This window comes from Equus przewalskii, chromosome 15 (assembly GCF_037783145.1).
Source record: "Equus przewalskii isolate Varuska chromosome 15, EquPr2, whole genome shotgun sequence".
Classification (NCBI taxonomy): Eukaryota; Metazoa; Chordata; class Mammalia; order Perissodactyla; family Equidae; genus Equus; species Equus przewalskii.
Genome location: NC_091845.1, coordinates 75,162,667 through 75,190,471, shown reverse-complemented (window position 1 = coordinate 75,190,471; position 27,805 = coordinate 75,162,667). Strand labels below are relative to the sequence as shown.

Below are 27,805 nucleotides of genomic sequence, written 5' to 3'. Positions count from 1 at the left end.
CAAATAAGGGAGCTGCTGGCTACAGATACTGCAATCTATTTTATTTCTTCTGATGACATTTAGTCTGCAAAATATGCTGGTTCTAAATCTGGGCCTTGGCAGTAAAAGGCAGTGGTCTCTATTTTCTGTGTTTGGAAATCAGATCCAAAGGAGTGGTGAACTTAGAAGGCCTGAGACCTCACCTCCAAGGGCTCCAGTGTGTGCCATCATCTCCTCTGACCCCTGATCCAAGAAGGAGGGGCATTCTGGGCACTCCCCCCTCATTCATTCCACAAACTGGCATTTATTGTGCTTTACCTGCATTATCTCATTGAACCTCCTCACAAAATCTTCTGCAAGTAACATAACTACTGTATGGTCCCCGTCTTACAAGTAAGAAAACTGACACTCAGTGATGTTAAGTAACTTGCCCAAAGTTCTCAGACAGGAAGTGGCAGGTCCAGGTGACAGACTTAGTCTCTCTGACCCCAGTACTTAATTTCTATCAATTTCATGGTCATACCTCTCTCGCTGCCCAAAGAACTTCAATGCACCCATACAGGCCCAGACAGCAAGGGTAGGGCTTGGAAAGACCATGGTCTCTGCCCTCAAGGGCCTTTCCATCTATTCGAGGCAGAAACAGCAGTCAGAGTTGCCACCATGAGGCCGGGATAGTTTTCTTGGAGAAAAATCTTAGGAGAGGGGGTCCTGAAATTGGAGCCTGCGCCAAAAGCCCGGGCTTGGGCCTTCTTCCCACAGTCCACTTCTGCCTGAATCCCAGAGACCCACCATTGTGACTGGTATTTCACTAGACCAGGCAATGCGGGCGGGTTGGGCCATGTTCTGATGACCGAGCCGGCGTGACGTAACCTTGACTTGACCTTGCTGTCTACCCACGGATGTCCTGGTCCTGAGGTAACACAATCTGTCACCTCAGGCAGGAGCCAATAGCAAGAACAGGGTTAGAATCATCATGTTTCCCCCTGTGAACTGCTGTGACCAAGAGAAGCACTTTCAAAGGGCAGCTGATAAAATTGCTGTTTTGACCCTCCTTTTAGCTGAAAACCAGACACCATCAAAATAGCTTTTCTTTTTATTAGCTGCATTATTGGAGAAATAGTTAGGGATTCATTTCATAATTGATTCTCCAAATAAAGATAATGTCTGTGGAGTAAGCAGGCAAGAGCTGAGCAAGGATGGATGTGTGTGTGTGTGTGTGTGTGTGTGTGTGTGTGTGTGCGTGTATTCGCCTGCCCTGTTGTGTGGCTGTGTCTCATCTCAGAGCACGTGGTCCCCTCAGACCCTCTCTTCAGCCTCCATAGACAAGACCACTTTGCCCCTCGGCCTCATGGAATGCAGAGCCATCCAAGCACGTGAGCCTTGATTTCAGCCTGAAAGCAGCAAGCTCTAGTGGAGTAGCCGCTATATTGACAGACCCCAGAAGGAATCAAAAGTTTAAAATAAAGTTATTCACTCACTTAGGTATTCAACAAATGTTTATTGAGGCCCAGATGAGGTGCTAGGTGCTGGGGATACAAAAGTCACCAAAAAGCTAGCCCCTGCCCTTACCCAGTGTATAAGCTGGCGGGAGACGCAGGCAGAAATCAAATAATCACATTAGCAAGAATAACTTACCCAGAAATAAAAAGAAGAAATTACCAAAGGCGATGGTAGCTTGGCTAAAAGGGTGGCAATGAAGATGGAGAGAAGAGAACAGGATGGACGGGTACTTAGAAGGTTAGACCAAGAACGCTGGTGACGCACGGGGCAGTGAGGGAGGGGAGTCAAGCACGATTCCTGGTGCCATTCACTGGGCTTGGGACCCTGTGGAAGGACCAATTGGGGGTGGAGGTGGTTACGAGTTTATTCTTGGGCATGTGAAACCCTGGGGGCCTTGGAGTCATCCAAGAGAGGTGTCAGATGAGTCACTGCAGTCTAGGTTTGAAGCTCCATGGAACAGTCTGCTCTGAAAATAGAAATTTGGGATACAGGTAATGATAGAAGCCCTGGGCGTGGATGCGGCTGAATCAGCAGAAAGGATACATTGAGACGAGAACTGGATGCAGAACTAGGTCTTGGGGAGCTCTACCCGAGCTACCCTTGGGGTCTCCCCAGTAACAAGAGGTTCCAATGGTTTTGCCACCATGTCAGTGGTGTGATTTCCAGCTCTGCCAGTTACCCTGTGTGCACCCTGATCCAGTTACTTAAGCTGTCAGGGTCCCTCACCCCACACATTCTTTGTCAGCCTCGACCTCTCCCTTTTTACTGCCTCCTTACCCATGCCCCCTCCCTGCCTCAAACCCTCCTCCACTCCCAGCCCCCAGCCTGGCCCCTCAGTGGAAGGGAACAGGAGCCCGAAAGCCAGCTGTTTCCCTTCAGAGGGGTTCTCAGGCCTGGATGCTCCTTGGAATCACCAGGGAGTTCAACAAGGTCCTGATGCCCAGCCCCACCAAGAGACTGGTCTTGGTGGCCTGGGTGGTGTGCATTTTTCAAAGCTCCCCAGGTGACATTAATGTGCAGCCAGGGTTGAGAATCACTAGTTTAGAACCAAGAAAGCTGGGATTGCCCAAACTGGCAAAACCATTCCCTGGCTTGTACACGGCGCCATGACAGGAAGGGTTCTCAAGCATCGCAATTGGCAGCCCCAGGTGGGCTCCAGTGTCTCAAGACCATGACCATCTTTGACTTGGGAGGAGGGCATTCCTGGCCTCAGAATCGGGGATGTGTGACCCTTAGGGGCTGAGAGCCCAGACTTCGGTATCAGACAGCCTGAGTCCCAGCACCTTCTCTTACCGGTGTCTTAGTCCATTTGAGCTGCTATAACAAAAGACCATGAACTAGGTCTTTTATAAGGTCTTTTATAACTAGGTGTTTATAAGTCTATCAACAGCAAACATTTATTTCTCACAGTCCTGGAGGCTGGCAAGTCCAAAATCAAGGTGCCGGCAGGTTTGGTGTGGTGAAAACACTTCCTGGTTCGTAGCCTGTGCCTTTCGGCTGTGTCCTCACATGGTGGAAGGGGCCTGGGAGCTTTCCCCACGCTCTTTCACAAGGACACTAATCCCCTTCATGAAGGCCCTGCCCTCATGACCCAATCACCTCCCAAAGGCCCCACCTCCCAACGCCATCACATTGGTCATTAACTTTTCAACATACAAATTTGGGGAGGACACAAACTTCAATCAATGGCACAGGCCTTGGGATTTGGGCGATCATGGAAGCTTTCTGAGCTTCAATTTCCTCCCCTGTAAAAAAAGGAACATAGTAACCTGAAGTGTGGTATTGTCACAGGAGGGCCTGACTAGAGTCTCCATACACAGCACCCACTCGTAGAAAGCTCTCAACAAATCATTACAGGTGTAATTTTTATCAGCAGCAAAGTTCCTCCTACTTTCCATGGGCTCTCTCTCTTCCTCCTCCCCTCCTTTATTCTCCAGATACCCTCTTGTCTCCCCAATATGTTGAACAGTGTTATGGCCATAGGCCATGCCCAGCAAATAAAAATAATAATAGCTATCACTTATTATGTACCAATTGTATGTCAGACTCTTCACTAACGGTTCAGGCTTCAGCACAGATGCTCACATCAACGGCATGAGGCAACGACTATGAGCCCCCCTTCATGAGGTTCTGGGAGTTCAGGCCGTGAAGCGGCCACAGTGATGCAGGTGAGTGGTGGTGGTAATGCAGGCCTGTGTGCCTCTAGAGACTGAGCTCTCCCCGGTCCTTGTACTAGCACTGCAATACACTGTGGTTCACAACCTGCTTGTTGGTCCACTTGCACATTCAGATCATTGAAAAATCACAGAATCTTAGTTTAAACACCAGGAGGGGGCGTTAAACCATGCTGCGCAGGGCCCTGGTTCCATGGCGTACCCTGACATGCTTTGGGAAACACGTGGACTGGCTCTGAGACCTCCAGCCCCTACTTTAATGAGAGCAAACCCCACTCCCATCTATCAGGAAAATCACCAGTTTTACAGAGGAGGAAACTTCCAGTTACTTGGAGGCAGAGGCCTCCTCCTCCCAGAATGCAAATAACACATGACTTTCCTGGTGTGGAACTTACCCCACTGTGCCAAGCGGCCATTTCTGCAACCACAGGGGGCCTTCCTCTGCCTGGTGGGCTGCCATTAGGACGTGGGGGGGCGGGGGCGCCCACCCCACAAGCCAAGAGGCCTCCCTGCCCTGTTTGTACTCGATTCCCGGGTCACTCCTCTCAACCCCGCGACTGTGGGGTCAGAAAGCACAGGCCTGCACTGAGAGCCGGGTCGCCCTGAGCCGCAGGGCGCCCACTGGAGCCCCCTGTTTATTTTCCTTCCTGGACACTTTGGGGACTTGTGTTTGGAAACCTCCAATGAGGCTGGAATGAGAGTCCGCAGGAGAATGGACGGTCACCTCACAGGGGCCTGCTGGTGATTTGGAATGTCCTTTGGAAGGCTTTTTAATAAACTTTGTTTGCCTCTGCCTTGATGAGGAACACATTTGCCCGGGACCGTGCAGGGATGTTTGGTTTCGAGGCTTCCCTTTCTTGCCCTTAGAAGTTCTTGGTGGCAGTGGCTGCCTGCAGGCCCCTGGGACTCCCCTGTGGAGGGCTGACCCACCTCCAGCTTTGTCCCCGTAACTCTAGTCGTGCTGCACGCCTGGCCCCCAGCGTCCCCGATAAACTCCAGGGCGCAAAGTGCAGGCTCAGAAGGTTTGGAAAGTTCAACAGGAAGTAAGGGCCCATCACCTTTTTAAGAAGCTTCCAGGCCCAGCGCTGGAATTTGTTTTTTTAATCCATCAGGCAATGTCCCTTGGGCTCCCGCCTCTCCCGATCCTCTGCTTTTCCAGCCTACATCAATGGTGAGAATTAGTTTTAGGATCTTACACACACAGCAGTTCCTGGCCAAGATCCCCATTCTAAAGAGGAAAACACTTAGGAGCTCGTTCCTCCCACCGGGTTGATCTCCGAGGCAGGAGGGCAACCACCCCTGCTTTCCCAGACTCACCACGCGTGGAAGGGCCCCAAAACGCTGTGCTGAGCCGCTGCTGTTCACACATGTTCTATTTGGCCAAAAGGGGATGAACACTCCACCCCAAGCGCTCTGTGCTCTGGGGAAAGGGTGACAAGGCCACCCTGGCTGGTCCTCCTTCTTTCCTTTCGGCTCTGGTATGCACACGCAGAAAGGGTCCAGGCAAACGTTAGGTCAGTAGGAACTCGAGGTCAGGGCACAGGAAGGAGGCAGCAGGATAGAGCTTCTGCCCCTTTCTCCAGGGTGACTTCCATGTGGCCCAGCGTGTCAAATGCCCACCTTGACTGACCCATCTAGCAAAAATAACAGCCCAGAGAAGGGGCGGCAAGAAGCCCACTACAGTTCACTAAGACCAAAGCCTGTGACTTGCTGGGGGTTGGGGCGGCCAGAGGAAGAGGATCTTCCTGCCAGTCTCTGGAGTCACACAGGCCTGAACACCCAGCTCTGCTCCTTCCTGGCTGTGTGACCTGGGGCAAGTCGCTCAGCCTCTCTGCACTTCAGTTTTCTCATCTGTGAAATGGAGGTAGCAGTACTTTCCTTGATGGGTTGCTTTTACAGTTAGAAATAACATATGATGTGTATGTATACAAATGCATGGAAAAGACTCGGGAAGGACCAACACCAAAGTGGGGGGGGTGAAGGCTGGGGAGGGGAGTGAAGGTGGGAGAGACGGAGAGGGGCTTTCACTTTCACCAGGCAGATCAGGATAACAGCGTGAGGGGAGAGGCAGAGAGAAGAAAAGATGGGAATGTGTGTGTGCGTGCATGTGTATGGATGTGAGCATGTGTGTGGGTGTAAGTGTGTGTGTGGGTGTGATTTATTTTATAATTTGCTTGGTACATTGCACATAGTAAATGCTTAATAAATGGTAACTATTTTTACTCATGTTTTCCTCAAAAAGTGCTGGTACTTAGGGATGTGGTAAAGGCCCTGTCACCATCAAAAGCCCCATGGAGAAGGCCCTTTTGATTCTCACGAGGTACAGAGGAAGGAGTTTTGATCAAAGGGCCCCTAATCCCTTCTTTATTTTGGTTCAAAAACACCAACGGGAGAGGAAGCTGGATGTGTGGACACTCTGTGGGTCACTCTCTTGTTATGAAATCCGAGAGAGAGCAGTCCCTGCCTGGCCAGCAAATCTGCGGCCTCCCTTGCGGCCTCAGGTGGTGGCCCCTTTGGGCTGGACACTCACCGGGCCAGGCAGCCTCCCGATGCCATCCTGGAGGGGCAGTCCAGATATGCGCTACGAAAACACACCAGCAGCAGCCCGTTTCATAACATCACGTGTCCAAATAAATGGAGCTGTTGACTCAGGCTAATTAGATGAGGGGCCTTTCCCAAAGAGCAATCTGTGTGAGGCTAAGAAAAACAGGATTCTCGGCGGAATTAGGCTCCTAATCCCCGCTTCCCCGGCAGAGCCGCAGCCCTGAGGATCTGGGGGCCTCCCAGAGATGCCCTGTCAGGAGCTAGCAGAGGCTGCATTCCTGCTCTGCTGCCTGCCTCCAGGCTGGTTCATCCCTCCTGGGCAGGAAGATGGGGGCCTCGGGGCCTCAGTGAGGCCAGGACCCAGGCTGAGGGCTTCCCAAGGGCTGCACATCTGAGCTGTGGGCCGCTGGGGCTGACGAAGGAGCCCGACAATCCCTTCATCACCCTAGAGGAGCTTATCTGGACCCCAAGAGGTGGGTACCATCTCAAACTGTGGCCACCCAGGCTCACTTTCCAAGTAGAAATTGATTAAAGGCAGACATGGGTTTATGGGGAACACACACACACACAAACGCCACCAGCATGCAGAAAAACAAGAGGCAGGTGTGCTATGAGGCATCTACAAAGGAGCCAGCCACCTCACCAGGCCCACGGTATCCCACATTCACATCTCTTACCGTGGTGCCTGTGAGCAGGGACCTTGTTCAAGTCAGCTCTACACTCAGGGCTGGTCAGCATCCAGGGCATGCTGTGAGGACCAAATCAGAACATCTGTGTGAATGGCTGGCCTCTCGCCCAGCCTGCAGCAGTGCTGTATCAATGGTCTACCACCAGCCATGAGGCCTGTGGGGTGTGCAGAGTGGGAGGGAGATGTGGCCTCTGCCAGACCCAGGGGAGCTTATAAACTGGGGAGATGAGACAGACTTTAGAAAGGGGCCCAGACACCCTCAGCTAAGAACCAGGACAACTGGAGTTGAGAGGAGAGAAGGAGATCACAGCAAAGGTCAGAGAGGGCTTCCTGGAGGAAGCGAAACCTCCAGTGGACCACGAAGGGATAGGCGGGATTTGGAAATGTGGGGAGCATAGAGGACAACATTCAGGTGGCGGAACAGCAAATGAGAACCAGAAAAGAGCCCAGCAGTAGCAGAAAGTCTGCAGGGGGCGCCAGCAGGAGAGGAGGTTGGCTTGTTGAAGGAGACAGGCAGCAAGCAGCTGGGCCCCTAGGTGGGTCAAAGAAGACCCTTGATGAAGGTACTGGGGCCCGAACAGGAAGTTCTGCATCAATCAGACCTTTTACCTCACTGACTGCCATGCACAGCCAACTCAGTCCTGCCTCCTTGCTTTCACTCTGTTCCTACCACCTCTAACGCCTCCTGAGACTTATCCTCTCATCTGTCCCCTCACGTACCTACGTCTTACCTTCCCCAGAAGCCTTCTGCATGGGAAAAGCATGGGTTTTGGAATCAGTCATCGGGCTTGAATAAGTCATTTAACTTCAAGAGACCTCATCTGTATACTCATACTTGGTTCTCTTTAAATGGGGAAAATGTCTACCTCCCCATGTCTGTCCTGAGGATGAAATCAGATAAAGTATGCAGGGTGCCTAGTGGGTGCCTGACACACAGTAGGTTCTTGAAAACGTTTGGGGAATGAATGGATTTTAAGCCATGTAACGTCCAAACTTCCCTCCACTCTACACAGAAAGTGCCTCTCTCCATCCTGTGAGACCCTGATCTTCTTCTTTCCTCCTCACACTTGCTGTTGTAGGCTCCCTTCTCTGAGCCTAACCAACTCCCAGGAGGCCCAGTTCAAGGCCCAGCCTGGCATCACATGGCCTCCTGATAGCACACCCAACATTGTGAGTTGCTCTCTCAGAGGGCATATCTGGCTTTCCACTCCTCGGGGACAGAGAACATTCCACCTTTCCTTGAATCCTTCCCAGCACCCAAGACAAAGCTGGGCACACACTGCATGCTGGGGAGGGGCTGCTGCTCAAATACCTTCAAGGGCCAGGCAGGTGACATCAATGAGGGATGCAAGCCTGGTGGCACACATGAGGGCATGGTGGGGCCTGTGGCAAGCTGGAAAGTCTTGCTGTATGTTGATTGGTTGATCAAATGGCACAGGGAAGAGGCTCTGCAGAGACAGAAATACTGGGTCACTTGCTCGCCGGGGGACTGTAGCCAACTGGCTTCCCCTCCCTCTGGACCACAGGGACACTGTCTGTCCAAGGAGGCCAAGAAACCCTGCCAAGGCAGTGCTCAAGCTGTGAAGAAGATCAAACCAGTCAGTACTTATGGGAACACTTTGAAAACCTGAGGTTCTGTGCCTGAGGGACCAGGTTCACAGGCCCTAACATTTTGCCCAAACCGGGCCCCCAATCTCAGATGATCAGGAACAGGTGTATGGTTAGGGGAGCTTAAAAGGTCCCTCCTGCCCTGCTGGGAGCCACCTTCTATCTCCCCAGGATCTCTGGCAGCCCTGGCTCCACAAGGGGGTGGTAATTGGGTCCCTCTGGAAAACAGCAGAGCCGGCTTAGGGCAGCTGGAGGCGGCAGAAACCCTATCCCCTCCAGGGCCCAGACATTCTCATCAGCGTCTTTCCCGCCTGCCAGCAGGGCCTGCAGCTTCCTGGGGCCACCTGGATCCTGGCCTCCCCTGTTCCCATGGCTCCCTGCTGCTCCCCGCTACTGCCCTGGCAGAGGCCAGTGACCGGAGGTGCCCCAGGGTTGTCTTCCCTCCAAGGTCTTGGTGGCAGCTGCCAAATGGCACAGAGACCTCCTCAACCACCCAGCTCCAGCATCCCTCTCAACTCCCGGGGCAGGGGGGCACTCAGCCCCCACCTGTGGCCCAGCCTGACCCCAGACATTGAGGCCAGCTGTCGTCTGTCACCAGGAGCACAAGCTGCCTGTGAACAAGTGTGCTCATGGCTTCACATCAAAGATGATGCTCTGAAAGTTACCAGGGCTCAAGCACCTGCTACTTGCCCGGCACTTTCCGAGTACTCCCAACAGCTCCGAGGGGCAGTGTTATTGTACCCATTTTTCAGATGGGGAAACTGCAGCTCAGGGAGGTTAGGTAATGTGCCAAGATGCAGGAAAAGAGTTCACCCCCAGTTCTGACTAAACACTACCTCCTTGTGCTGTCAGAATGCCTCACGTGTTCACTTCACAACATCGCCTGAGCACCGACGACGTGTATTTCTGGTAGAGCACAGAGGAGAGGATGGTGCACAAAACAGATATGGTCCCCGCCTGTGTGACATAAGGAGTAAGAGGAGAAATGACACTAAAGGTCACATCAGAGAAATACAACAGTGTGAATAGCGATAGATGCTGTGGGGAACTGGACCAGGAGGCTCCACCTGGTGTGGGGGTGAAGGAAGGCTTCCTGGAGGCAGGGGGGCCCTGAAGGAGGAAGCAATGTTAACTAGGAGAAGCCAGGGTGCCCAGGGGCAGGTGGGCATAAGGGGGTGCTCCCAGCCACAGAGAACAGCGTGACTTAGGAAGGAGGATGACAGGAACTGGAGCGCCACCAGGGTGGCTGCAGTGCAGGCAGCCCAGGAGAGCTCCTCAGAGGAGGCAGCGGGCCACAGGGCCAGACCACTCTGGACTTTATAGGCTGCTGTCAGGATTTGCTATTGCTCCAAGAAGCCTGAAGAAGCCACTGGAGGAGCAAGGGCAGCAGGTTGGCATATTTCTAGACCCACCTGGGCTGGAGCGTGGAAGTGGATGGTTTATACACACACACACACACACACGCACACACACACACATACACACACAGGCCTCCTGCCCGTGCCAATTCAATCACCCCCCTCCTAGAGTCAGGGCTCCTGTGGGCCAGGCTAGAGTCCTTGTCATGCCCATCTCAGGTCAGGAACCCAGCGAGCTACGCTGAACAGAAACATCCCAACCCCGAGCCCCACCCGAGTGAGGAGAAGCCTGTCACCTAGCCAGGAGAGAGGACAGCAGGTCCCAAAGACCCGGTGCCTGAAAGCAGGGTCCCTCGAGGTCCACAAAGTGTGAAGCTGAAAACCTTCCATGTGTACAAAATAACCTTGCTGGTTCACTTTTCCTGCAGACTTCAATGTCTCTATCTTCCTCAGACCAACTGACTGCCATCACCATTAAAACTCTGTACCACCCGAGTGTTCATTATCCTATTCTTTTCATTTTTCTCTATGTTTAAATTTTTTTTAAAAAAAGAAGATGCGAGGGACCTGTATTACCTCAGTGGAGGGCAATTTGGCAATAGCTGTCAAAATTACACGTACATGGATGCTTTAATACAGCAATTCCACCTCTAAGATTATACTCACACACATGCAAACTTAGACATATTTTTTGAAGTTCTGCAGGAGGATCCTGCACACATATCTGTTTCTAAATGCTAAAGCAGCTCAAAAGGACACACAACAAGCTGGTAATATTGGACGCCTGTGAAGAGGAACTGGCTGGTTAGGCAACGGGACAGGAAAGACGTTTTAAATTGGAACAACGTGTCTGTACCTATTCAGTAAACTGGGATACATACGCACAGCGGAATACTACTCAGACATCAACAGGAATGAACGGATGCGCTCAACAACACAGAAGAGTCTATAAAACATTACGCTGTGCAACAGAAGCCAGATACAAAAGACAACGCACCGTATAATTCCACTTATTTGAATCTCCAGGAAAACAAATCTAATCTATAGTCATAGGAAGCAAATCATTGGTTTTCCAGGGCTGGGGCGGGGGAGGAGACTGATGAAGAAGGCACGAAAGAACTTTTTGGGGTTTGGAAACGTTCTACATCTTGAGTGAGGTGTTCATTACATGGGTTTTAAAAGCATCAAAACTTATCAAAATATACACTTAAAATGGGTGCATTTTATTGTATGAAAATTATACCCCAGTAGAGTTGACTTTTTTAAAGAGAAAAATATATGTGTGTGATATAAATCAATAAATGGGAAGTTTTTAAAGCAAGAAAAACCCAGTATTGAGGGTCCAATGGGAAAGGCAGTTCCCCAGCAATCCCGACCTCACCCAGAAAGCGGTGGTTAGAAGAACTCCTTGCTCAAATCTGCCTGCCTGTCTGCACCCAGTAAAATTTTTATTTTAAGAAGCAGACTTTCTTTTCTCAATCTAACAAATAATCTTGAGAATCAGAGGTGGACAGAAGCGAACCCACGGGCGGCCCCTGCTCCTGACTGCTGCACGTGTCTCAGCAGCTGGTCTCTGGCCCAGGAGCTCGAACGGGCAACTGCTCACAAGGGAGGGATCAGCCCTTCCCCAAGGCCACAGTTTCGTAGCCCTGGAAGGAATCCTAGCGGTTCTCCCGTGGCAAGGTCCATGCAGTCATCCCCACAAGACGTGGCCCAACATTCAGAGCAGGCTCTTCCCCACTGCCCAGCCGAAGCCACCATCCCATCTCCCGCTAACACTTGCTGTACCCCCAGAGCACCAACCATCTGAGCAGATGGCCACGACAGAGTTCTGCTGTCCCTTCAGTGTCAGGATGCTGATGCCAATCTGGACATCAGACTGGCAGAGGAAAAGATTCACACCTGAGACTCTGCTGACAGAAGCCAGGGAGCAGCCACAGGGACCACAGGCTCCGCCCAGTATCTGAGACCAGGGCCAAGAGGAGGGTAGCCATGGGCTATCCACAGAAGCTAGGATTCCCATCCCCTCTCTCCCCTCCTTTCCCTCTCCCCCATAAAAACATGTTTATATTATTCTCAGCAAATAGAAATATAGATATTTATACACATATATTTTATAAATAATACATATTATTTCTATTATAATATACTCTATATACTGTCATTAAACATATATTTATATGATATATCATTTATTTTACATATATGGTATACATCTATATACCACCCCTGACCCCTGAACATCCCTCTAGCTATGACTCTCTCTCCTCACTTTTCATCTACTCATCTTAAGAAAATTGTCTGTGTTCCTTCTTTGCACTTCCTCATCTCGCTCAACTAATTGCAATCTGGCTGCTACATTACTCCCCTCACTCCCATGACATAGAAACTGGTCAAAAAATGATATTTATAAAAATGTTCATAGCAGCTTTATCATTGATATCCAAAAACTGAAACAGCCCAGGGGTCTAACAATAGAAGACTGGATAAACTAACCACGTTATAGGCAAACAATGAAATACTCCTCAGCAATAAAAAGGAGCAAACTGCTGGTACACACACAATACAAATGAATCTCAAGATGGGTATGCTGAATGAAAGAATACTGACCCAAAAGAGCATACCTGGCAAGAATCCATTTACATGAATTTCCAGAACAGGCAAAACTAGTCCTTGGGGGGAAATATCAAGAGTGGTTGCCTCTGGGTAGGTGCAGGGTTGACTGGGAAGGGGCGGGAGGAGGGAACTTCCCGCAGAAATGATCGTGTTCTGTGTCTTGATGTAGATTTGCATTATACAGGTGTATGCATTAGTCACAGAGTTGATATTGGCTCATTCGTGGCTAGGGAAAAAAAAGAACCATAAACAAATATTCAGCTCTAGTTAATGATGTGCATGCTGGCTGCTTAAGGATAAAGTATACTAATGTCTGCAACTTATTTTGAAATGCATCCAAATATAAGATGGATAGTTGGATTAATAGGATGGGTAAGTGGACAGATATATAATAAAGCAAATATAGCAAAATGATAATTGTAGAATCTGAGTGGATAGTATAGGTATTATGCTGGAAGATTTTCATAATGAAATGACGGAGGGAGGGGATCATTATCAATAACTTCCTAAGTGCTACATTAAACAGAATCAGAGAAACCTGGGCTCAAATCTTGATGAGGCAATTTCCTACCTGTCTGATCTTGGACAAGACTTAAACTTTGCAAGTCTCACTGTCTTAATGCGTGAAAAGAAGGTGATAAATAACATCTGTGTCATGGAGTTCCTGCAAGGATGATACAAGAGAACATATGCCAGGAGCTTGGAAAGGTACATTGTGACCCGAAGCTATTAAAAAAAAAAAGAGTCCTCCATCATAAACTCACAGAAATTCTAGATTTAAAAATAACTAATAAAAAGTATCCATTTTCTTCAACTTCTAGCTCTCAAGAAAGAGAAATCCCTAGATACCAGAAATAGAGGGAACTGAAAGCGCATGAGCTGACATTGAAACCCCAGATGGGGGCAGAGGGCTTCTAGACTGGAAAACACCCCTAGAGGCAAGGAGCTTCAGCTCTAGCCTGCTTACAGGGACAAGGTGCAGACCTTTGGGATCACTCAAGTCAAGTTAGGAGTGAGAATCCTGCATGAAGTCCTCTGGATCTCTGAAGAGCGGCACACTTAGTGAGAAGAGCTTTAGAAAAACTCCCCACCAGCCCAGTGACACAGCAATGCAGCTTGTTTCTTCCTGTTCTCCCAAGAGAAATCAAACACCAAGCTTGCAACAGGGGATGGTTTCGAGCTGGACTTACACCCCCCCACATTGTGCAGCAATCCCAAGTCAAAAAATTAACAAATAAAAAATAGATCCCAGGCTGGTGATACCTCCAGGGCACCTAGCAAAGCCAAAATAAAACTTCTCTGTAGGGTCATTCGTACAACTTGGGCAGTACAGGATTCCCACAGAGAAAGAAATCACCAAGGAAAATGACAAACCATACAAAGAAAAGTTTACCATGAGCTAGAATTTTCAGACACAACGAATAGGAGAAATGGCATCCCAAGAGCTTCTGATAATTGGACATTCTGAAAGACTATAAGATAAGTATATTTAAACTAATAAAAGAGAAGAAGTAAAAATCATAATGAAATACCAGGCAGATTTTTTAAAGAACTAAATAAAACTTCCAGAAATGAAAAAATATAGCCATCAAAATTAAAATTTTAATGGATGGGTAAAATTATAGATTAGATGGAGCTGAAAAGAGAATTATTGAATTAGAAAGCAGCTATGAGGAAATCATCCATAAGATTGTACAGAGAGATAAAACAATGGAAAGTACAAAAGACAATTAAGGGAAAAAGAAGACAGAATGAGAAGGTCCAACAAATTTGTAATAGAAAAGAACAGAAAGAATGGGGAAGAGGTAATATTAAAAGATATAACAGCCAAGGATTTTCAATAATGATGAAAAATATGAATCTTTCATCATTATTGAAAATAAGGATGAAGCAATCCCCAAGCAAATAGTATAAAAACAATGCATGCCTAGATATATCATATTACAATGCAGAACACCAAAATAAAATCTTAAAAGTAATTAGAGAGAAGAGACACATCACCTACGAAAGAACAATTAGACTTACCACAGACTTCTCAACTGCAACTACCGATGCCAGAAAATAAGAGAATATTCTAAGTATCTTCCATGTACCAAGCAAAAATGTCAACTTCAGTGTTCTCTACCCAGCTATATTATCATTTAAGAGGGAGAATGAAATAAAAATATTTTAGCAAAAGACTTAATACCCACAGGCCTTTGGTGAAAGCACTATGAAACTGTACTGCAGGAAGAAGGAAATTGAACTCAAAGCAAAGAAAATGCAAAAGTGGGTAACTCTAAACAAGCGCTGACTGTGAAAATATGCAGGTAACAGTGATAATGGCTTAGCTCATAGTAAGTGCTTGACAAATGTCTACTGGTTGGTGATTCCTGATTGTGCACACCTCTTCTGAGACAATTCTGCATATGTTTGGGGCATGAACTCAGAAGCACTTCAGCTCATGGCTGTCTCATTCCATTTCCTTCTTAATTTCAGGATGTTTCATCATTTCTGGTTTGCCAAGAGTATCCCTTCATAATTGAAGTGCAACTCATATTATTTTATCTTTCGAGTTTTTGCCATGTTTTGTTGGTGAGGGAGGGAAGGCCAGTTTGGGTTCAGTCTACCATTTTGAAACTCCACTCAATAAATTTTTATTGAACTAGAAGAAAGAGTTCCCACCCCTCTGGTAGTGCACCCAAGAAGAACAGTCCTCAATGGCTGCCAAACTCTAGCGTAGTGAGATTCTTACATGGTGACTCAGGGCTCCTGGTATAAGTGTTCTAACAACCTGAACAAAGCCTGAGAAGTCACACAGTGTCACTTCCACTGAACCACACTGGTCAAGGTAGTCACAAGGCCACCCAGATTCAAGGGGAGGGGACACAGACCCTGCCTCTCAATGAGAGGAGTGTCACAGAATTTGGAGGCCATATTTTATGCTTTTTTGGAGGGGGGGGGAGGTTAGGAAGATTGGCCCTGAGCTAACATAAGTTGCCAATCTTCCTCTTTTTTTTTTCCTCCCAAAGCCCCAGTACATAGTTGTATATCCTACTTGTAAGTCGTTCTAGTCCTTCTATGTAGGATGCCACCACAATACGGCTTGATGAGCAGTGCGTAGGTCCGCACCCAGGATCCAAACCGGAGAACTCCGGGAGTGTGCAAACTTCACCACTGGGCCACAGGGCCACTCCCTGGAGGCCACATTTTATTTTATTTTATTTTCTTAGATTGGCACCTGAGCTAACATCTATTGCCAATCTTCTTTTTTTTCTTCTTCTTCTTCTTCTCCCCAAAGCCCCCCGGTATATAGTTGTATATTCTAGTTGTGAGAGCCTCTGGTTGTGCTATGTGGGATGGCGCCTCAGCATGGCCTGATGAGCAGTGCCATGTCTAAGGCCAGGATCCAAACCGGAGAAACCCTGGGCCACCAAAGTAGAAGGTGCAAACTTAACCACTCGACCACAGGGCCAGCCCCAGAGGCCATATTTCAAAACTATCACTTGCAATTATAACACAGCTGAAATTTGGTGCAACTACAAGGCGGGAGGTAAAGAACAAGTAACAACAACAATGAGATCTGTAATTTATTGAGCACATACTATGTTCTAGACACTTTACTTCCATATTTCATTTATCCTTACATCAAACCTGTGAGATACTTAGGAATAACACCCCGCTCTTACAAAGGAGGACTCTGCATCTACAGAGTTGGTGTGAATTCCCAAGGTCATACAGCTAAGGGGGGGTCACGTTCAAATCCAGGGCAGCCGCACAGCAAGGCCATGCTTTTGCCTATTCTGCTATACTGATTCCTAAAGTTGCTGAGCAGTGACAATTGACTCCAGTCCTCGCTCACTGAGGCTGCCTCTGAGGAATTCAAGCTTGGAGCCAGCCACCAGGAGAGGGAGGTGGCACCCCGAGCGGGGCTTCCTGTATAAACAGGAGGCGTATGGGAAGCGGCACTGTGGTGCTGGGACAATGGGCAGCGAGCAGGCAGGGGCCCCTGTCTCCGGTGGGTGCTCAGGGCTGCGGGCAGCCGGGCAGGAACAGCTGGGGCCCTGACTCCCTGACGCCCGGCCCAGGAGAGGAACTGCCCCTCTCGTGGCTTTCCCAGGAGGAAGTTCCCCACTGCTTCTCGGGAAGCCCTTCCCATCACAGGCCTCGGCTGTGCCTAGACCTCCTCTTTCTTCTTCAGGAGCGTGTTGTCTTTAGGACTAATCTGGGATACAGGCCTCCTCTGAAGTCCCCGTGGCCTGGAGGCCTGGAGGGTGTGGGCAAGCCGGGCCAGGCTCAGATGCCACTCCAGGAGGCAGCCACCACTGAACATGTGGTAAGAAAAAAACCAGAGGGCAGTAAAAAAACCAAAAAAACCAGGACACGTAAAGCAAAACGATCTGATGTCACATCCCAGCTCCAGTTCTAACCAGTTGTGTGTCCTCGGGCAAGCCACTTCACCTCTCTGAGCCACAGTTTCCACATTTGTAAAGCGGGGAAAATAATATCTATCTGAAAGAGCTGAAGATTAAATAAGATAACGTGTGTAAAGTAGCCAACACCTAGAAAGACTTGCAGAAATAGTAACCTTGAGTATTTAAAGCACCTAAGAAGCCCCCCACCTTCGGCCCACAACTAGTCTACTGCTGCATCTGAACCTTCACCATCAGTGGGACTGGGTCACCTCTGAAATACCAATTACCCCTTGGAGGGGGACAAACACCGCAGGCCTGGGAAGCCAGGGCAGGTGGATCTGAAAGAGGATCCAGAGCAGACCCTGACCACTGCCCTCCCAGGCGTCCACACCACCACACACTCCTGTTACCTCTCACTTCTGTGGCTAGGCCTGCTCACTCACTTCTCAGGCTCCACCACCTCTACCCATCTCTTTTCTTAAATGTTCTCTCCTCTCTCTCTACACCCTCCCTGGGTGACTTCATCCCATCCCATCTATAAATTAATGACTCTCAAACCTCTCTCCGGAGTCCCGTTCTCCATGTCCAACTGCCTCCCAGACATGTCCTCCTGGATATGCCGTGCACAGCCCTCAAATGCACCGTATTCCACACAGATAATCATCTCACCCAAGAATCCTGCGCCTCCAGCCTTCCGTATCTTGGGGAACGGCCACACCTACGCCCCGCTGACCCAGCCAGAAACCTGGGAGTTGTTCCGACTCCTCCCTCACTCCCACTCGGCTCAGTCACCACGTCTCACACATTCCACTTCCTGAAGGTCTCTCCAGGTGTGCTCTTCTCTCCACCTTCCGGCTCCTTCCTTAGTGCAGGCCCGTCATCTCTGACGCGGACTCTACTGCAGCTGGAGTCATCTTTCTAACACGCAAACTCGCCCCTTCACTCCCCTTCGACACCCCTAAAGGCCTCAGCATAAAGTCCAAGTCTCCCAGCGAGGCACCCTAGGCCCTCAGCGGTACAGACCTTGTGGACTTGTCCAGCCTCGTCTCCCAGGGCCCAATACCCCTCCCCAATGCTGGGCACCGCCAAACGCAGCCGCTAGCGCCCCCTGAGAGCACCATCCCCTCCCTCAGGTCTGGGCCTTTACACACAGGCTGCTTCTTACTGGAGTGCCTTCCCCACACCTTCCCTGGCTCTTACGCATCCCTCAAGACTCAGCCCCAGAGGCACCTCCTCCAGGAAGGCTTCCCCCATCACAGTACTCATCATACTAAACTGCATTTGTCTGTCTGCCCATCCGACTCCCCACTAAACTGCACTGCCCCGCGGGCAAGAACAGGCTGCCTCTCCAGATCTCCAGGCCCAGCACGGGCCCAGTGCAGAGGTGGCGCCTGGCAGGGCTCACGGGAACGCGGGAAGGAACGTTTAGGACCGAGGGTGCTGAAGGCCGTCCTGCGAAGGAGGGCGCGCAGCAGGCTCCAGCACACTCACATGTGCCCTGGAAGGTTCCTCCTCCCAGACGGCTCATGCAGTTCAAAGTTTGCAAACGATTTCGCCTCAAAGCCCCAGGAGCCAAAGAAAATCTGGTGGAATCTTAACAGCAAGCCCCTCCCAGACCTGAAAAATGGAGAATTACCACGGAGCATTCGGTCAGCACAGACTGCCACGGACAACAGGCATCCTGTGTGGACAGTCTTCCTAAGGCTCCGCCCTGAGCGATTAAGGAGAGACCATCCCTGGACATATAAACAATGTCCCACAACCTTCGTCATGCCCCAGAACGCGTGGGCCCTGGCTTCTCACAGAGAGTTGGAACCAAGGCAGCCACGCCTGCCCTTCACGAGGCGCTGGCCTCCGCACACAAGGTGGTCCCTCTGCCTGGACTCCACCGCGGCTCCAGGCCGCCCTGCCTGAAGATGCCTTAGCGACCCCTGCCTTTGGCCTTAAATGCCCCTGTTAACCGTCTCCGGAGCTGCGGGCGGCCCACCGTGTCGGGCAGATGCTCTGCGCTTCCCGGACGGGCGGCCGAGGCTTCGCGGGGAGCAGCGGGGGCCCGGGGAGCGCGGGGGGCGCGGAGCGGGCAGGACAGCGCGGAGGGTGCGCGGGGGGCAGGATGGCTCGGGGGGCGCGCGGAGCGGGCAGGACGGCACGGCCACGGTGCCCGCGCTGGAGGGGCCTGCGCGCCCGCTCGCTCAGCTCCCCGCCGGCTTCCTGCGCCGCCCGCCCGCCGGAGGAGATAACACCCGCCGGCCCGACCACCGCCGGCCGCTGCTTCCGGCGGGCCTGGAGGGGAGCGGCGCCTACAAAGCGAGGAAGCCCCCAGGCTCTGAGGAGCCCCGCTTCCGGCCGACGGGATGGATGCGCGGCGCTCCGTCAGCGCCCCCCACCCGAGGCACGCGTCAGCCTGGCACACCCGAAGCTGAGCCTTCCTTCCTCCCTCCAAGTGCTGGCGAGCATGCCGACAGGCTTTTCCTTAGAGCCCTCCAGGATCACCCCCTATCCTGAATCCCCCTCCTCTTCACGCTGACGCCTCATTATCCCTGAATACACACATAGGGACATCTAACACTTGTCCTAGATTCTCTCCCACCCGCAGTTTCTACCTCTCACAGAACTATAATTAAATCCTGGACTGATTCATACTAAAGTGTCAGTGACTAATACATTTGAATGTTTAATCTTTTCCCAGAGTAAATATTCACCTAAAAGAAAGAAGCACTAAATGTGGAATCCTAGACACTCATTCAACAAACATTTTCTGCAAGACATACAGATACATCAGGCATTAAAAATACAAAGATGATAAGAATACAGCCACTGCCCTCGGGGAGTTCAGTCTAGTAGGAGACAGACAAGCTAACAAATAAATTACAACAGAAGGTAATAATTGCTGAGATAGAAGGAAGCACAGACAAAGTGCCATGGGAGCCCAAATACCCAGCCCAGGCTGCTGATGTAGATTACTGGGCCAGGGAAGATCTCCAAGAGGAGGTGACCCTTGAGCAGACTTGAAGGATGAACAGCAAGCAGCTGAGAAGACATTGACAGGCAAGTCATCTTTACCACGTCCAGGTAGGGCAGCCTAAAGGTCCACGTGACCAAGGATGCACCCCTAGTTTGGGGTGAGTGGAGGGGTGTACGGAGCACAGAGCACCCAGAACAGGGGCATGCCCAGGTGGCCAAACGGCATGTTGAAGGTGGGAGGCATGTGCCGCTCACCTTCAGAGCCCAGCCTCTGGCTTATAGTAAACACCTCGGAAATGCTTGTTAATTACACCCAGCGCTTACTCACCTATTGTGGATCAAGTGTGTGTTGTTTCTCTTCCCAATCAGACTGAGGAAAACTCTTCAAGGGCAGAAACTAGGTCTTTCTCAAGTCCACCAGACCACTTGGCACATACCTGGGGACCTCACAGGTACACAGCTGAAAGGGCCCCCTGATTAAAGCAATAACATGCTGTCCTCTGTCCCCCGGCACCTGCAGTGGCATTGCTGGGCACCTCAGCCCTACTGTAGCCTCTTCTGGGGTACCTGACCTTCACTGCCAGGCCTCCCCATGTTACCCAGTCAGAGATCTCGCCTTTCTCCCTCTTCCCTCCTATGGCACCTGTGTCTTGGGCTGCCGAGCTGTGTACAGGCTGTATATTGTTACCTGGAGCTCCCTGTGGGCAGAAATCATGCATCACTGCTCTCTGCATCCCCACACCCAGACAGCCAGTGCAGAGAAGAGGGATATGACAAATGTGTGTGAAGAAATGAATGATGGGATTGGGGAGTTGGTGCATTTGTTCATTCCTTCTTTCTTTCTTTTCCTCCTTCCTTCTTTTGGCTGGAAGACACTCCCTAATATATTTCAGGACCCACAAAATCAGCCATGTCCTAAATGATCACTTAGCCCCTTTGTCATTGTCATTAAATATAAGAAGAATCCGTCATTCATCCTGCTGTTCCTTCACAGACCCCACCTCACGGCAATCAGATGGTTGATGGGAGAAGTTTCTCTTGGTGGAAGAGTTCAGTTAACTAACAAAGAAAGAATGATTGAATTAAAATATCACCAGTTTGCTAATGACCCTAATGAATAATGGCTCCAGGCAGTGATCATCAATGGCTGTTAAAAATCAAACGAGAAAAAGCTAGACATGCTGGAACTACATAATGCCAGTGGTGAAGAGTTCTTGCCAAAACAGCAAACCAGAACTAACCAAGGCTCTGGATCTGCCAGCGCCCAGGACATGCAGAGGACAGAGGAGCCTGTTACCGGATGCCACAGGGATGCACTCGGCAAAGTCCAGGCTGCGAGAAACTGTACCACAACTATCTGTACAGATATATTGGAAGGAGGAAAAAAGAGAGGAGAGAGATCTACAGATGAAAAGAGACTTGAGACATAGTAACCAAATGTAACGTACGGATCTTGTTTGGATCCTGACTCAAACAAATCAACCATAAAATCCTTCCAAGACTACTGAGAAAATTTGAACTTTAACTGTGAACAGTAGGCCCTTATCCAAGGGAGATACATTCCAAGACGCTCAGTGGACACCTGAAACCATGAATAGTTATCGAACCCTATATATACTGTTTTTTCCTATATATACATTCCTATGATAAAGTTTAACTTACAAATTAGGCACAGTAAGAATTAACAATAACTAATAAAATAGAACAATTTTAACAATATGCTGAAATAAAAGTTATGTGAACGTGGTCTGTCTCACGCATTTAGTATTTTCAGACCGAGGTTGACTGCGGGTAACAGAAACCCTGGAAGGCGAAACCACGGGGACGACACATTTGATACACCAAAAAAATCACTCTCAGTTTTTAGGTATGATGATCATATGGTGGCTATGTTTTTTTTAAGTGCCTATATTGAGGGATATAAACTCATATATTTACAAGTGAATAGTAGATATGATGTCTGAGATTGGCTGCAAAAGAATCTAGTGGGGGATGGGTGAAGAAATGGGTGGGGATATAGAAGAAACCAGATGCGGCTTCATTAGACTATTCTCTCTCCTATTTTATAAATTCGAAAGGTGCTACAATAACAGGTTAAAAACAAAGAAATCAAAGACACAGTCATAATAATATTAATAACTATGATTGCTGGGTTCTTTGTGTGTTTGTTTTGCTGAGGAAGATTCTTCCCGAGCTAACATCCATGCCAGTCTTCCTTTGTTTTGTATGTGGGTTGCCACCACAACATGGCTGCCAACAAATGATGTAGGTCTGTACCTCAGAACCGAACCCAGGCCACCACAGCAGAGCAAACTGAACACAACCACTAGGCCACAGGGCTGGCTCGCTGGGGGTTTTTTAGTGCTTCCTCTGTGCCAGATCCTGTGCTAAATGCTTTTCACACAGTATCTTATTTAATCTTTTCCTGAACCCTGCAACCTAGATACTATCATCACTGTTTTGTAGATGAGGGAACTGAGGCACAGAGAGGCCAGATAACAGGCCCAAAGTCACACAGCAAGTAGATCACAGATTTAAGTCTAGATCTGCTGAAACCCGAGCCCACATGCTCTCCCACGCCCTCTCGCTCACTGACACTGACTTCCCGGAGTCCAGGCAACACTCTCTCTGTCTTACAGTGAAGAGGCCGAGGCTGTGTTCAGTAATAACTAGTAAAGTTGAAGATCTTTGTGCCTTTCAATCCAGCACTCCCACTTCTTGGTAAACTGTAGCACAGGAGCACGAGCAGACATATAGGAGAATGTCCACGGCAGGGCTACTGGTAACAGCAAAGAAGAGGAAACAACCCAACGTCCCTCGATGGATAAACAAACCGTGGCGTGTTCATACAATGGATGGGGCAACACAGTGAAAACGAATGGAGCTTGTCTTTGTGTATCAACCGGGAACTTTTCAAAAACATAAGCCTGAGTGAAAAAGCAAGCACGTGTCTTTCTGCAACAGCAGGATACCATTTATATAAAGTTATGACACAGAAAACAATACTAAGTATTGCCTGGGAATGGATACACATGTAGTACAAGTATGGAAACAGCTACCGGAATATTAAGCGCCAAGTTTACCGTGGTGATCATTTCAGGAGAAAGAGGGACAGAAGGGGATCAAGGAAGCGTAGAGAGGGGTCTTCAACCATGTCTGTAAGATTTGTTTCTTCAAAAGGAAATGTATGTCAGGGAGTCTGTGGAGAAACAGGGGTCCCATACACTTCTGGTGGGCATGAATACTGGGTCAATCTATACGGAGGGTACGGTAGTCCCCCCTTATCCTCGGGGGATGCGTCCCACGACCCCCAGCAGATGCCCGAAACCACGGCTTGTACCCTATATAGACTATGTTTTTTCCTATACATACGTATTTAAGGTTCAACAGCAAAACCAGCACAAATTCCTCTTTCCTTCTTCACAACTTCACAGATAGAAGATTCGTTCTTAGGGTAGATCTTAGCAACCTCAGCATACAATTATTTTTCTTTCCTTATTAGGTCAAGAACTTTCACCTTTTTTCTTGAGGGAAGCACTTTATGGCTTCTCTTTGGCATATCCGAATTGCCAGCATCACTACTCTCGCATTTTGGGGCCATTATTAAGTCAAATAAGAGTTACTTGGGAGCCGGCCCCATGGCTGAGTGGTTAAGTTCACAGAGCTCCACTTTGGCAGCACGGGGTTCACGGGTTCAGATCCTGGGCCTGGACCTAGCAGCGCTCATCAAGCCATGCTGAGGCTGCACCCCACATAGAAGAACTAGAATGACCTACAACTAGGATATACAACTATGTACTAGGGCTTTGGGGAGAAAAAAAAAGAAGATTGGCAACAGATGTTAGCTCAGGGCCAATCTTCTTCTCCAAAAAAAAAAGAGGAGTTACTTAAACACAAGCACCGTGATACCGCAACAGTCAATCTGATAACTGAGAAGGCTACTAAGTGACTAACAGGCAGGTAGCATATACAGCACGGATACTCTGGACAAAGGGATGGTTCACATCCTGCAGGAGGGAGCAGGATGGCTCAAGATTTCATCATGCTGCTCAGAATGGCACACAATTTAAAACTTATGAATTGTTTATTTCTGGAATTTTCCATTTAATATTTTCAGACCACAGTTGACCGGGGGTAACTGAAACTGCAGTTAAGAGAGGGCTACTATAATTTGGTAACATCTGTCAAAGTTACAAATGCACATACCCTTTGATCCAACTCTTCACTTCCGGAAATTTTTTTACAGATATATACACACACCTACAAAATTAGGTACATACAAGATTATGCATTACAATATTGCTTATTTTAAAAAAAAGATTGAAAACAACCTAACCCCATGCAGCTCTAAAAAAGAGAATGCACTGATACGGAAAGATTTCTAAGGTGCAGAACACAGTGGATTAGATGCCGCCATGTGCAAAAAGCGAGCAAAGTCAGGGAAATGTATGCATTGTACTTGTATATGCATAAAATACGTCCAGAAGGATATACATGAGACCAGGGTCACTCGCTGCCTGTGAGAAGGGTGACTTGGGAACAGAAGTGGGAGGGAGACTTTTCACTGTAAGTCTTCACGTTTTTAAATTTTGGTATATGTGAATATATTGCCTATTCAAAAAATGATAAAATTTTAAAACTCTGAAGCTCAGCAAGGTGCCATAATTTCCCAGGCTACTATCTACAGGAATCAGGACAGAGGTCTGTGTTAACCACTCCGCCGTGGCGCCTCCTGGCCTGGGGGGTGTGCACTGATGACAGTACAAGCACCAGCACCTCCATTCTGTCGCACTACCTGTGTGGCCTAGAGCAGACCTGGTATATTTCTGGACCTGAGTTCCCATCACCCATATAAGAGGGTCTCTTCCTGTTCAGACATGCTACCAGTCCCCATTCCTCAGAAGTGCTGCCTCCTAGCAAAAGGCTAGGGCCAAGAGGTACCTGGAACAGAGCACACCAGAATCCCACTGTTCCTACCCAAGGCCCCTGATCCTGACCACTGTTTCCCCCAACAAAAGCCTGCTTGTACCACCACAGCAGCCTGTCAGCAATTACCCCCAATTACAAACCCAGAGCCCAGCAAGGCCTCAATTAGTTAAAAAGGGGCCTGTGGAGGGGCCCGCTGCCCGGAGTGGGGCACCCACATACGATGCCTCCACCCACAGGGGCAGCACACTCCTCTCAGTCAAGCCCAGGGGCTTGGATGCTTGGTAACAACATCCTCAGGACACGGTCCTGGGGAGAAGGCTGTTGGCTCTCCTTTCCAGAGTGGCCATTCCCTGCAGGGCCTGGTCAAGCTCTCTGGCCAGAAGCACAGTTCTCCAGACTTCATGCTGCCTCCCTGCTCAGACCACACACATTCTCCCTCTTAGCCCTGTCCCAGGCAAAGCGCAACATCTCCAGGCTACCACCTCCTCCTAGGAGAAGACAAACATCCCTGGAGGAACCCTGCAGATGGAGGGATGCCCCAGGCGGATGCCCCTAGAGCAGCGTGGTTATGGGCTTGGCTCAGCGTATTGGGAGGAGGCCCAAATGCCCATCTCTTCCCAGGGAAGGATGGCCTCTGAATTCTTCTCTGTAGCATCCGGAAACAGACTTGTCCCTGGTCCAGTCTTCTCCTGCAAATTCCCTGAGAGGAATACCATCAGGTTTCTGAGCCCAGGACTTGGCAAGCCTTGAGGTTTTCACTGAATTTGCTCCCATGCCATTCTTCACAGAGCATGTATGGCTCTGAGAAGACTGGGGGCATATATGTGTGTACACAGATCTCAAGCCTGGGTGTGACAATGTATGTGGGGAGGACCAGAGGTTATAGGAAATGGGTCTCATAAACAGCAGGTAGATTTGGTCAGATGGAAAGAAGGACTTCCTGACCTCTCAGAGACAAATCGAGGCGCATGTGCAGGGGCGAAACTCAGGACTGCAAAGTCAAACTGCCACTTATTGGCTGGGGGACTCCAGCAAGGTACTTAACTTCTCTGAGCCTCAGTTTCTCCATCTGTAAAATGGGAATAGTACCAAACCCTTAGGTTTGTCATAAAAATGAAATGAGAGAAGGCATGTAAAGTCCTTGGCTCAAAATACAAGCTCAATAAAGGAGAGCTACTTTATTCTATCATAATGATAATAATAAGAATGGCTGGAGGTACACAGTGCTAATAAGCACATTAGAGAGCATGCCATCTATAAAGAAAAGGCCCTGTTACTGCATGTCTGTCTGTCTGTATAGCACGGTAGTTTGTTCTTTCACTTTGGAAAACTGTTTGCAATAAAACTAATAAATAATAAAACTAAACATACGCCTGCTCTCCTAGGTACTGACCCAAGGGTAACGAAATGCCCTTCACAAAAAGACATGTACAAAAATGTCGATACAGACTTATTCACAATATCCCAAAACTGGAAACAACACAAATGCCCATCAATAGGTGATCAGATAAGCTAAGTGTGGAATACTACATAGCCAAAGAGATGAACGTCTGACACGTGCAACAAGATGAATATCAAAAACATGTTATGCAGAAGAAACCAGACACAAAAGAATCTATGCTATATGCCCCATTTATATGAAGCTCAAAGCCAGCAAAGCTAATCTGTGGTGACAGAAATCAGAACATGGGTTACCTTTGGGAGTAGGTATTGATGAGGAAAAGCTATGAGGGGACCTTCTGGGGTGACAGAAATGTTAATGTTCCATATCTTGATCAGGGTGGTGGTTACATGGTGCATTATATGTAAAAATACATCAAGCTGTACACTTGAGATGCATATTGTGTACCACATGTAAGTTATACAGCATACACACAGACACGCACAGACACACAGACACACACACACATCATTTTGGCCTGAGGAAAATCTCCTTCAGAAGACTAGTAATACAAAACACAAAACTCAGCCCTTCTTCCTCCCTTCCTCTAGACTTCATCGAAGCTAGGCATCTAAAACTGCTCTCCTGCACGGAGGCTCTTCACACAGTGCCCATTTGTCTAAAGAGAAACTTGAGCTGGGAACGAGGACCAAGATGAAGGTCCCCTCATGGTACTGCTTGGGGCTCCAGACAGCAGGCCTCACCTTGCAACCCAGCCGGCGCAGATGCAGAGGCCTCTCTATTCCTAGTCAAGTTTAGTTTGAATCTTTCAGGCAGGTCCTCACCATGGTCAGGGAACCAGGGAGGTGTCCTGTGTCCTTGCCCAAGGCTCGGCAGCATGGCATAGCCGCAATGAGCAGATAGCTCCAAATGACAGAGGACTCGGGAATCCAGAGCTGGCCCCTGGTGGTCCAGCCACTCTTCCCCACCTGCAGTCCCTTTCTTGGGAAAACAGCTTCATTACAAGGTAAGTGGCATTTCTCAATTCTCTCTGTGGAGCAGAGCCATTTTCCAGTTCCACTAGAATGCATCCAGCCCATCCTGGCGGGAAGCGCTGAGTGAGAAGCAGAGGACAGAGTCTCTGCCCATCACGGCCTACAGTCTGGGTGCGGAGAAAGACAAGAGGCAGCTTTAAACAACACATCGCCCTGCCAAGCAAGTGCTGGGCCTGGTGGCAGGGTACTCACTGTTCAGGGCTGAACAAAGTGGCTTTGGGCCATGGGAGGCACAGCCATGGGATATCAGAGGAAGCTGGTCAGCAGAATTCTGTCTCTGGGAGCATCCCAGAGGTCTTTGGAGGAGGCAGATCCCTGCAGGGCCCAGGAACCAGCCCCCTCTGTCTCTTCTCCCTGAGTTAGCTCAACCAGGAGAAAGGCCTAGAACCACCCTGCAGTCGACCTGGTAGAGGGAAGGGTACACTAGGGTACACACTCCTTGGGGCAAAGAGGTTCTGGTAGACTTGAGGGCCAACGTCAGTGAGGCCAGGAGAGCCCAGAACTCTCGCCTGCTGCCTCCCAGCCCAGTCACCCACAGCAGGGGGTGGGGAGCAGGACAGGACACGACGAGTCACATTCAATAAGATATTTACCAACTAGAAACAGCTCTCCTCT

The 27,805-nt window shown here is 49.2% G+C and overlaps 1 long non-coding RNA gene across 6 annotated transcripts in view; it reads right to left on the bottom strand.

Annotated features, from left to right (window-relative positions):
• Positions 1 to 1,457: 1,457 nt before the first annotated feature.
• The window catches only part of LOC139076209 (uncharacterized), a 30,037-nt gene continuing 3,689 nt past the window's right edge, over positions 1,458 to 27,805 (bottom strand). For 2 of the 6 annotated variants that reach the window (XR_011527583.1, XR_011527582.1), the window contains exons 2-8: positions 9,330 to 9,450; positions 8,198 to 8,333; positions 6,875 to 6,945; positions 6,184 to 6,350; positions 4,971 to 5,128; positions 4,712 to 4,813; positions 1,458 to 3,224 (exon numbers count right to left, since the gene is read on the bottom strand). This is a non-coding gene — a long non-coding RNA (uncharacterized lncRNA). Of the gene's footprint in view, positions 3,225 to 4,711; positions 4,814 to 4,970; positions 5,505 to 6,183; positions 6,351 to 6,874; positions 6,946 to 8,197; positions 8,334 to 9,329; positions 9,451 to 12,475; positions 12,694 to 27,805 lie in introns of those variants that run through there. The other 4 variants (XR_011527587.1, XR_011527586.1, XR_011527585.1 and 1 more) reach the window with 3 other exon arrangements.